Source organism: Scylla paramamosain, chromosome 48, assembly GCF_035594125.1.
Source record: "Scylla paramamosain isolate STU-SP2022 chromosome 48, ASM3559412v1, whole genome shotgun sequence".
In the NCBI taxonomy this organism is placed as follows: Eukaryota; Metazoa; Arthropoda; class Malacostraca; order Decapoda; family Portunidae; genus Scylla; species Scylla paramamosain.
Window position 1 is genome coordinate 6136582 of NC_087198.1, and position 11462 is coordinate 6148043.

The following is an 11462-nucleotide window of genomic DNA, read 5'->3' on the forward strand; positions in this document are numbered from 1 at the left end:
GTAAAGCTCACGCATCCTTCATTTGTCGTTACTTCTTGCCTCACAGAGTATTGGTAAGTGTCTTCTACTGGTAATAATAACCGTGATTCTATTATTTTGTATCATTACAAGTAGTATTGCGAGAGTGGCTCCGTTCTTAGTGACAATTACCTCAGCACAGCCTTCACCAATCAGCGCCAAGTATTCAAGTCACGTGATACTCTCTCCTCGCCGTCTCCTCAGCCATTCACCCTGCGCCCGCTGACGTGACGAGTCCCCGGTTGTGTTACGGCGGTGAAGCGGTGTTGCGTCTGTCCCTGGCGGGCATGTTGTGGTGGACTGCAGTGTGGAGGGAGAGGTGGATGTGAGTATGGCCTGGTGGTGGATAGGGAGGAGTGGATAGTGGAAAAGAGATGTGGAGAGTAGGATGGTGGAAGGGGGAGGTGGAGGTGGCTATGGCGGACGTGACTGGGTTGAGGTGGTGGTTGTGGTGGTGTTTGGTATGGTTGGAATGGTTGTAGAGGGTGTTGGTAGTGATGGTGAACGTGACTGGCTTATGTTAAAGGTGGTTGTGGTTGTTGGGGATGGTGGTGGTTGTGTGACAGTGGTGGGTGCAGCGGACGCAACGATGTTGTGGTTGTTGGGTGTGGTTGAGGATTGCGATGGTGGTGGTGGTGGAGGTGGTAGGTGGCGGTGGTCGTAGTCGGAGCGGGCTAAGTGGTGGTGGTGGTGGTGTAAAAAGGTGTTTATCGGACGGAGTGGAAGTGGTGGTGGTGGCGGTGATACGATTATCAGGGATGAGAGAGAGAGAGAGAGAGAGAGAGAGAGAGAGAGAGAGTGTGTGTGTGTGTGTGTGTGTGTGTGTGTACTCCTATAATCAGCAAATTGCAGTCACTCGTTCGCTGTTTCACCTCCCTGTTTCAGGCCTTCTCTCCCCTTCCCTTCCTCCTCGCTCCCTTCCTAGCCTGCCCGCCACCCTCTCCCCGCTTTTCCCTGCCTGTCCTCCCCTGCTCCTCGTGTCCCAGGTGAGTGTTGCCTTATTTGAGTCAATGTATAATGGTTTTTATTTGAGATTGAAGCTCCACACGTAATGAAAGGTAGTAATCTGTGGTTTTGTATACTATTATTGGACTATTTATGTAAACTTACAATAGAAAATTAATTCTATTAGGAAATGTGTGCATATTTAAACAATTTCATCTATATAATGACCTGTGTGATGTGACGTCAGTGAGAGAGAGAGAGAGAGAGAGAGAGAGAGAGAGAGAGAGAGAGAGAGAGAGAGAGAGAGAGAGAGAGAGATTGACAGCAAATGAACCAATATTTTAACTTTCCTGACTCTGATGATGAAAGTTATATGACTGAGGCTGCAGTTAAGTAAGCTGAGAAGCTGAGCAGATAAATATGAGTACACCACCTGTCTGTCTGTCCGTCTTTCAGTCAGTCAGTCAGTCGGTTGATGGAGGAATGGTGGAGAGAGCAATGTGTCTGTCTGTCCATCTTTCAATCACACAGTCAGTCAGTCAGTCAGTTGATGGAGGACTGGTGGAGAGAGCAATCTGTGTCTGTCTGTCCGTCTTTCAGTCACACAGTCAGTCAGTCAGTCAGTCAGTCAGTTGATGGAGGACTGGTGGAGAGAGCAATCTGTGTCTGTCTGTCCGTCTTTCAGTCACACAGTCAGTCAGTCAGTCTGTTGATGGATGACTGGTGGAGAGAGCAATCTGTCTGTCTTGCCGTCTTTCAGTCACACAGTCAGTCAGTCAGTCAGTCAGTCAGTTGATGGAGGACTGGTGGAGAGAGCAATCTGTGTCTGTCTGTCTCTACGTGATGCTTCCCTCCGCCGTTTCATTACGTAGACAAAATACATGAAAGGGAAATATTGGTTTTATGGACAGGTGTGGTGGTGGTGGTGGTGGTGGCGCCATTAGTAGTATTCAGGTGTCATACCTGTAACGTAATAAGGAATGAAGGCAGGACGTATGCGATGGCAGCTTGAAGGTAACAATTGGTGATGAAAGGTGGTGGTTGGTGGTGGTGGTGGTGGCAGGGGCTGTGAGGGCTGCCTGTTACCACCACCTTCACTATCCCAAGCGCACATCCCTGGCTGACCCTTCGCTCCCCCGTTCTTTCTCTGCCCTCAATTAATCCCCCCCCCCCTCTCTCTCTCTCTCTCTCTCTATCTCTCTCTCTCTCTCTCTCTCACTCTCTCTCTCTCTGCAGACGAGTGCAGTTGTGTTTTGAGTCAGTTTTTCTAAAGTTTGTGAAGTGGTTGGCGTGGGTGGCAGGGGCGTGGAGGGCGTCACGCTGGTAGTGTAGAAAAGAAAGCGAGAGAAAAGTGATGCGGCAGTGGTGTTTAATACCTGAGTGAAGTACTGGCGTCGTAAAGACCATTTCTGTCCATTGTGATTTCTGAGTTTAAGTAATGAGGCTTTGTAATGGGTCGTTTATCATTTATTTTATTTTTCACGTGGACAAAAATTGTGCTTACTTTATTTATATATATATATATATATATATATATATATATATATATATATATATATATATATATATATATATATATATATATATATATATATATATATATATATATATATATATATAAAAGGAAACACAATTTTCCTCCACATCAAGTTGACATCAAAACTTGCTCCATTCATTCCATTGCCAAACTGAGACCATGTACCCTGACACATTAACAAAAAAAAAATAAAATAAAAAAAATAAAAAAATCCCTTCACCTTTCTCTACTGAGAGAGAGAGAGAGAGAGAGAGAGAGAGAGAGAGAGAGAGAGAGAGAGAGAGAGAGAGAGAGAGAGAGAATAGCGGCCAGAGTAAGACGAAGGAGAAAGCAAGTTAAACAAAACAAATGGAAAGTGAGAGAAAAGCAAGAAAATACAGATGAAAAGAAAATCTGCGGTAAAAATGCACCGCTGAAACAAAAACGAATAAGAAAGTGTAATGAAACGATGAGATAATTTTGTGTTTTTGTGAGCCCGCAATTATGCTGCACCCACCCTCTACCACTACTAGTACTACTACTACTACTCCTACCACTGCAATTTATGAGCAGTAGGTGACAGAAACGAAGAAGCGCAAACACCTGGAGATAGGTGAGCTTGATAGGAAGTTACAAGTAGAATATGAAGCAAAACTCAAAGACTCACTGAGAGAACTTGAGAGGACTGTGAAGAACAACTCAAGAACATTACGCCCTAAGTGGACGACCTGTACGAGGCCAAGGTGAGAGTGAGAGTGAGAGGGGAGTAGGTAGGTGACGGATTTGAACTGGAGAAAGATTAGGGTGGAGAGAATTGAAGGTTGTAACTTCTAGGGACATTGGGAGGGAGTGAGAGAGTGAGAGGGGAGTGGGTAGGTGACGGTTTTGGACGTTAGAAAGACTACGGTGGAGAGAGTTATATAAAAAAAAAAATGGTGTTATATTAAGTAAAATCAGTCAATATTTAACACGTCAGGCGCCACACGCACCACCGCCGTTACATTTCAGACTATTCAAAGTTGCCGTGTGTACCACTGGCCCAACATTTATCACTTTTCTTCCTTTTTTTTTTTTAACAATGAATTCCATTAAATAACGGGCAAAAATGAAACGCAAATCTTTTAAACAAATGTTGATTATTAATTATCATAATTTTTAATGAGGCAAATATAATAATGGTAAAATAATGAAAGTATCTTTTGTGAAGTGACATTGTAACTGGTCAAAATACAAAGGTGGAACTCTAAATGTTAATAATAAAACTTGTCTCAGTCACGGCTCAACATATAGATGTAGTATCCTACATCTATATATTGTTTTATTACAAAGCAAATCTGTGATTGCAAAACAACATAACATTTTTACCTACTCTTATTGAAATCATTACTATCATTTCTTGCACAAAGGAGAACTTTTCCTGTAACAAATGAAAGCCTGTGTCCTGTTTGCAGCTGCACAAAGAAAAGGCTTTATCCTTCAACATTCATATAAACAGCTTCTTCATTCCTTGTGTAGTGAAAACAGTGACTCAAGAAATGATTGCAGCAAATGTGTGAAGGTCGCTATTGATGGAGAGAGTGCTTTCTTTCAGAACATAGGAGGCATACTCGTACATGTACCTTCCCATCACACTGATCACATACACTCTTCACTCTCCTACCTTCTCAAGCTGCACTTGTCCGTCCTTCATTCACACTAAAGATTTGACAGCGCCCTCTGCATCTTTTTCCCGCTCTTCTAGAGTGACCTTGCAATCCAACAAGAACATGGTGTTCTCTTACCTCCCAGAGAGAGAGAGAGAGAGAGAGAGAGAGAGAGAGAGAGAGAGAGAGAGAGAGAGAGAGAGAGGGAGGGGGGGCTACAATAGCCCCCCTCCCTCCCCCTCTCTCTCTCGGTTTGTCTGTCGGTTTCTTTTTTTTCTATTTTGTTTAATCTACTACTACTACTACTACTACTACTACTACTACTACTACTACTACTACTACTCGTACTACTACTACTAATCGTACTACTACTACTACTAATCGTACTACTACTAGTACTGCTCGTACTACTACTACTACTTCTACTACTACTACTACTACTACAACAACAACTACTACTACTACTACTACTACTACTACTACTACTACTACTACTACTACTACTAACACATCTACTACCACCACCACCACCACCACCACCACCACCATCACCACCACTACTACTACTACTACTACTACTACTACTACTACTACTACTACTATCACCACCACCACCACCACCACCACTACTACTACTACTACTACTACTACTACTACTACCACCACCACCACCACCACGAATACCACCACCACCACTACTACCACCGCCACAACCACCACTACTACCACCGCCTCCACTACTACCACCGACACTACCACCACCACCACCACCACCACTACTACTACCACCGTCACCACTACTACCACCGCCACCACCACCACTACTACCACTACCACTGCTACTACCACCATCACCACTACCACTACTACTACCACCACCACAACCAACACCACCAACACCACCACAACCACCGCCACCACCACCACCACCACCACCACAACAACAACAACAACCACCACCACCACCACCACCACCACTACTACTACCACTACCGCTGCTACTACTACTACTACCACCACTACCACCAGTACTACTACTACTTTTACTGCTACTACTACTACTACTACTACTACTACTACTATTGCAGGTGACCCATGAACTACCTCTAACAATGGTGATGAAGAACCAGAAGTGGGTTGTAGGTGACGAGATAACTATCCCAGGTCATCCCGGAAGTGGCGAGGTGACCCCATACAGCTCCACAAGGTCGTGGAGGACGCCAGACATAGCCACGTGGTCGCCTACACTCAGCCATCCACCTCACCTGCCCCAGACTGCTACCCGGACACCATCCAGCCACAAGAACCCAGATAAGCACTTCCGGGGTCCTTGGTTGTGGTTAGCTAGCTAGTTTGTTTAGGGGTCACTTGCTGTACATAGGAACCCTCCTCGGTCTGATGCTATTTTTTTTCATTTTTATTTTTGAGGTGTAACGCTGTCCTCTACGTGAGAGTGATAGTGTTTATCTTTATTTATTTATTTTTTTTTTTCCTGAAGACCAGCTCTGAGGTTATCTTGGAGGTTAACGGAGAAGAGCTCTTCACACCTGTGTTTGTTGTTTTATTTTATTTTTTTATTGGTCACTTTTTGTTTTTTGTTGTGATTGTTATTAATTTTATTTATTTGTATTGAAATATGTGAGTGTGAATGCAGCACAATATATAAAGGTGTGCATTCCAGAGTGAAAGGAAGGCGTGCACAGGGTAGAGTGCACAGGATGCAGTGCCTTGTTTTTATCACCAGACCTTGATTGACTGAAGCAAATGAAAACTTTGGTGTGAGTACCTTACAAAGACACTTGACAATACTAATGTCACCTCACCTCGTGGTTTCACCTTAAACCTACAAACATTGGCTGGACACAAGGTCATAGAAATAATTTATTCTCATTTATTCTCATCTTTACAAATTACAGTCTTTACACATCAAAGTAACTAATCACCTTTATTCATCCACTTGAGGGGGTTGAAGGATCGCTAATCCCATATTAAATTGCCTGTGTTCAACTCGCCTCTCCTCCCTCATTTATTGACCAATTCATTTAAAAAATATTTTGATCAGGAAGGTTGCAAGAAGGATGTCTGCTATCTTTTTTTTTTTTTTTGTACGATAAGTTTTTTTTTTCAATGAAAAAGTAAAAAAAAAACTGTCAAATATTTACTTTCAAATATTTGTCAGAAATCAAAATCAGTTACAAACAAAAATGACGACAGCAGAATTTGTTCGCCTCTCACAGCTTGATAAGCCGCAATGGCCCATCTGTGTGTAACACCAATAACAACGGAGATCATTTTTATATGCCAAAATCCGCCATTTTAAGTTATGTCAAAGTTTAAGGGATGACTATAATACACCTATTGCAGCTAAGGACTTGAAATTCACATGATATATACATCACAATATGTTGAAAAACAGATATAGATTAATTTAGTTACTACGATCGGTTTTGTACATAGGCCTAAAGTAATTCATGATTTCACCCTTAATTACCCGGGGGGGAGGGGGGAAGGCGGGTGAAAACAATTTTTGTTATATTTCGACTTTTAGATCAAAACCAGTGTTTAACTGTTTGAAATAAATAAAATATTAATGCAAAAGATATCTAATGCAGACACATTGACTATTTCCTAGATTTACGGAAAAATATTTATCTCATTTTTCGTATATAAATTTGAAAAAAATAGTTAGACCTAAAATCACGTACTCTCTAATGTTGTCCGCAGCAAAAGAACCATAGATATTCATAGGAGACTGAGGAAGAACGGGTACGCCAGAAAGAAAAAAAAAAAAAAAGTCATGTCTCGCAGCGGGCGAAACCGTGAAATTTCATAACAGAAGACCTCATTACATTAGGGGATATATATATATATATATATATATATATATATATATATATATATATATATATATATATATATATATATATATATATATATATATATATATCAAAACATTACATATATAAAAAATGGGAAAAAAAAATGTAGAAAAAAAAAAAAAAAAAAAAATTCATATCCTGATCGTACAACGACACCCTTGATGCAAAACATGTTTGCGCGCCTGACGATGTTAAGACACACGACACACACTTCCCTTGAGAAAAGATGGTAGCCTTCACGAGTGTCTTACTATTTCTTTGCAGAGCCCCTCTTCTTGATGACGACGCGTACACTGTCAGCTACACTTTGCAGTGTCTCACTTAAATTTTTCTCTATCTTTGTATCTCTCCATTTCAGATAAATTGTTATCTTTCCAAGGGTTGAGGAGAACATGGTCGTGGTTCAAGTGAAGCCACTACAGCCACTCCCTGACAAGCCTTCCACACCGGTGAGTGTTGTTCAAGCATGTATTAGTATTGCTAATTCCTTATTTCCTAGAACATCTACCACTATATAATGGCAATGTCTTTCCAACACAAATAACGTCAAGCAAAAATAAACTCTACACTAACTAAGTGATGAAAAACGTAGCATCATCCGCTGCACAAAACAATACAGCAGCGAAGTGACACTGCCAGGACTTGAACCAACACCTGCCTGCCTCACTGACACCTGCCGTGGTGCCAGGGAGTGAAGAGGCCTGTGCTGCCACCACGCTGAGAGAGGGAGAAAGAGAAGAGCATTAGAGAGGAATGACCGTGGCAGGAAGGATGGTGTGTTAGGTGACTGGTTCAGACAGTGACGGTGGACAGAAGAAATGCTGGAGAATGATTAAACCACAGGTGGTTCATGTTGTAGTTGTTCAAGATTTCGAAGAAAATTTTTTTTTTTTTCCTAGACAGACAGTGGCAGCAGACACACAAGAGACGATGGTGTGGTGGACAAGAAGATGCAGGGAGACAGCAGACAGAATGGAAGCTACAGATGAAAGAAGAGCAGGTCAAGCCATGGCAGCAGACACATAGACAGACAGATTGGATAAGAAAGAAGTATTATTTAGTGAGGTAAGGAACTGTACAACCCTTCACGGTGCTGACTACTTGATAGCAGAGGTGGTTCATGTTGGTTCAGGATCTGGTTTGAAGCTGTTACGTGAAAAGAACATTCTGAGGAACGAGAGGTTGTATTGTCACTTGTCAACAAAGTGGCAGAGTATTGCTATAACATTTATAGCCAAAGCTGTACCAGCTGCCTGAGTGTGTCATGTCCATTGTGTACTTACAGTCACCTTTGTCATGTCTACGCTAGTGGAGGAGAGGGAAGAACAAACCTTGAATCGTCCAGGGTTAGAGTTTTTAGCAAAGGTTTGAGCGAAGAGTTCAGCTTTAGAGGTAGATGTGATAGCAGTGGTGCCATCTGGTTGAAATAAAGAAGGGAAAGGAGAAGCAAAGTTATTATAGATGTTTTTGGGTAAGTGCCAGAAGTCACGAGGGAGAGTTAGATCTTGAAACGTTTTGACACTTTCTGTTAATGAAGGAGTTTTTTTTTGGCTAATTGGAGAAGAGACTTGGCATGGCAGAAATGTAAAGTGCATTAGATTCCGGTGATGGAAGAAGGCTTAAGCACCTTTGGTGGGCCACCTCTCTATCATGTATAGCACGAGAACAAGCTATGTTAAACCAAGTTTAACTTTGGAAGGTTTAGGTCGAGAAAAAGAGTGAGGAATGTACGCCTCCATGCCAGACACTATCACCTCTGTTATGCGCTCAGCACAAAAAGACGGGTCTCTGACACGGAAGCAGTAGTAATTTTCCAAGGAAAATCAGCAAAATACCTCCATGTTCCCCCAACTAGTACAGGCAAAATGCCAGTGGCACCTTCCTTTTGTGGGATCCTGAGGAGGGATTGGAGCGATAGGACAAGATACAGATATGAGACTGTGATCGGAGGAGCCCAACGGAGAAGAAAGGGTGACAGCATAAGCAGAAGGATTAGAGGTCAGGAAAAGGTCAAGAATGTTGGGCCTATCTTCAAGACGGTCAGGAATACGAGTAAGGTGTTGCACCAATTGCTTTAGGTCGTGGAGAATAGCAAAGTCTAAGGCTAGTTCACCAGGATGGTCAGTGAAGGGAGAGGAAAGCCAAAGTTGGTGGTGAACATTGAAGTCAGTCTCCAAGAATTAAGATCTCTGCAAAAGGGAAGAGAGTCAATGTGCTCCACTTTGGAAGTTAAGTAGTCAAAGAATTTTTCATAGTCAGAAGAGTTATTTGAGAGGTATACAGCACAGATAATTTAGTTTGAGAGTGACTCTGTTGTCGTACCCAGGTGGTGGAAAACTCGGAAGATTCAAGAGAGTGGAAAGCAGGTTAAGTCATTGCGCACATGAACACAGCATCCAGCTTTGGATCGAAAATGAGGATAGAGAAAGTAGGAGGGAACAGAAAAGGGGCTACTGTCAGTTGCCTCAGACATCTGAGTTTCAGTGACGAAAGGATGATGAAGCTTAACAGAGGAGAGGCAGTGTTCTACAGATTGAACGCGAATGTTGCAGAAGTTTATGAAGAAAAACTGAGAGGGGTATCAAGACATTTAGGGTCGTTACCAGAAGAGCAGTCTGACCCGGGGACAATTGTGGTCCGCTCACCAGATGGGGTCTCCGAGGCTGGTGTAGGAGTATGTGTGTAATAATTAGGTGCTGGTAGTTGTTTTGTGTGCAGGAAGAGAGATATCTCCATGACTATAACGTTTGGTACGATTGAAAACATCCTTTGGTTTCCACAGATATGTACACACTAGTAGTAACAGTTTTCACCTGTAGCACCAGAAACAGTCTTCCTCACACGAACCGTTTTACTGCCGGGACTTGAAGGCTGATGAAGCAGTGCGGCGGAGGTCACGCCTCTCAGAGTGTTTATACTTGTTGTCAACACCGCCATAACTAATACAAACTCTTTAGTGCAGGTAGTTAAATAACTGCAATCATTGTTCCAGATTCCTAAATTCACAAAGTGCATAAACTCATTCCAAGTTTTTATTGCAGATAATTAAAGTTTTAGTGAAATAATTATTCCTATTCCTAATGTTGTGTGGTGCATTATCTCAGACAGGACCACTGGAAGCTGTCAGAGTGCTGTGGCACGTGGCAAGAACCAAGTGTTCAGGAGCACACACTGTCCCTTCACCAGTCAGCAGGTTACGAAAAACAATGCAGTATTTTGTTGAGTAATCAAAGTAATAAAATGTAAATGATAAAATGTCAGTACTGATTTAGAGTGTCACACTCCACCATGGCAAAGACTGCCGGCTGAGTAATATTCAAGTTGTATTAGTGAGACTCTACTCAATGTTAATTATAAGGCAGGTGTAAAAAAAAATAGTTAAAAATGTATCATAGTACAAGAAAATGACAGTTCAAAATGTAAACATATCTTTAACAAGTAGACTTGAATGGTCATTAAGTAGTACAGCAGACCCTTCCTACAGTAAATTCACTATTATTTGTAGACTGGCCTTATTTGTCTCTCATTATTTTACTTTTCTCATTATTCTGTCTTGTTTTATCATCAATACTTGAGTGCCTTCATTTATCTCTATTATTGTGACTGTTTCTCTCATTATGTTGCTGATGTCTACTCTCATCATCTGACTGACTGCTCGCCTTCACAGGTCTGGGCGGCTTGGAAGTCTCACTACAAACTGAAGACCCGTTCACTTGAAGGACACAGTTGGAGTCGGACACAAGATCCAAGAGGGAGTTATTTTTAAACGAGAGCTTCAGGCAGAAAATTCGAGTGGATTTTCAACTCTAAAAATAACTTTTTTGGGGGGGATATTTTGAACCTTCTTTATCTTGAAAAATAACTGCAGATATCATGACTCTAGCTGGAAATTGACCTGAGCAATGTAGGGTTTGCTGCAGTGAGATTACCAAGGCACGAGTGTCTGGGATTTAAAGATGATGGATATGTGTCCTGTGTGCTGCTGTGCTGGGAGGAGAGGAGCAGCAGCAGTCGTGGGGCTCTGTTGCTGCTGTCACTGGTGCAGCTGTTCACTCCTGCAGCTACCTTCCCTCAACATACTGTGTCTTCCCTCACCTGCAATGAACAACTATGAACAATACTTCTCCTGCGATGAGGAACAGTGAATAACACCTCTCTCTCTCTCTCTCTCTCTCTCTCTCTCTCTCTCTCTCTCTCTCTCTCTCTCTCTCTCTCTCTCTCTCTCTCTCTCTCTCTCTCTCTCTCTCTCTCTCTCTCTCTCTCTCCACAGTATGTCCCCCACAGTATGTTTACAAACCCACAGTGACTCTCCACAGCCCCTCACCAACAATTGTCTCCTTCACACACACACACACAAATGTTAGAATCTTGTAGTGTCTACAACAAGGAATGGAACCGAAATCGACAAGCCAAATTTTCTTCCAGCCTGCGTGAGTGTAGTGAGGCTCAATGTGTGTGTAC

General features: G+C 42.3%; 2 long non-coding RNA genes across 3 annotated transcripts; both read left to right on the plus strand.

The window, feature by feature from the left end:
- Positions 1–210: 210 nt before the first annotated feature.
- Positions 211–6960, plus strand: LOC135095316 (uncharacterized). Of its 2 annotated transcripts, XR_010264263.1 has the most exons (3): positions 211–343; positions 904–1004; positions 5211–6960. It is a non-coding gene; the product is annotated as an uncharacterized LOC135095316 (long non-coding RNA). The 2 variants fall into 2 exon arrangements; XR_010264262.1 differs by lacking the exon at positions 211–343 and having other exon boundaries at positions 361–1004.
- A 147-nt stretch (positions 6961–7107) lies between these two features.
- On the plus strand, positions 7108–11250 carry LOC135095315 (uncharacterized). The gene is made up of 4 exons (XR_010264261.1): positions 7108–7450; positions 7901–8066; positions 10106–10194; positions 10669–11250. It is a non-coding gene; the product is annotated as an uncharacterized LOC135095315 (long non-coding RNA).
- Positions 11251–11462: the final 212 nt, after the last annotated feature.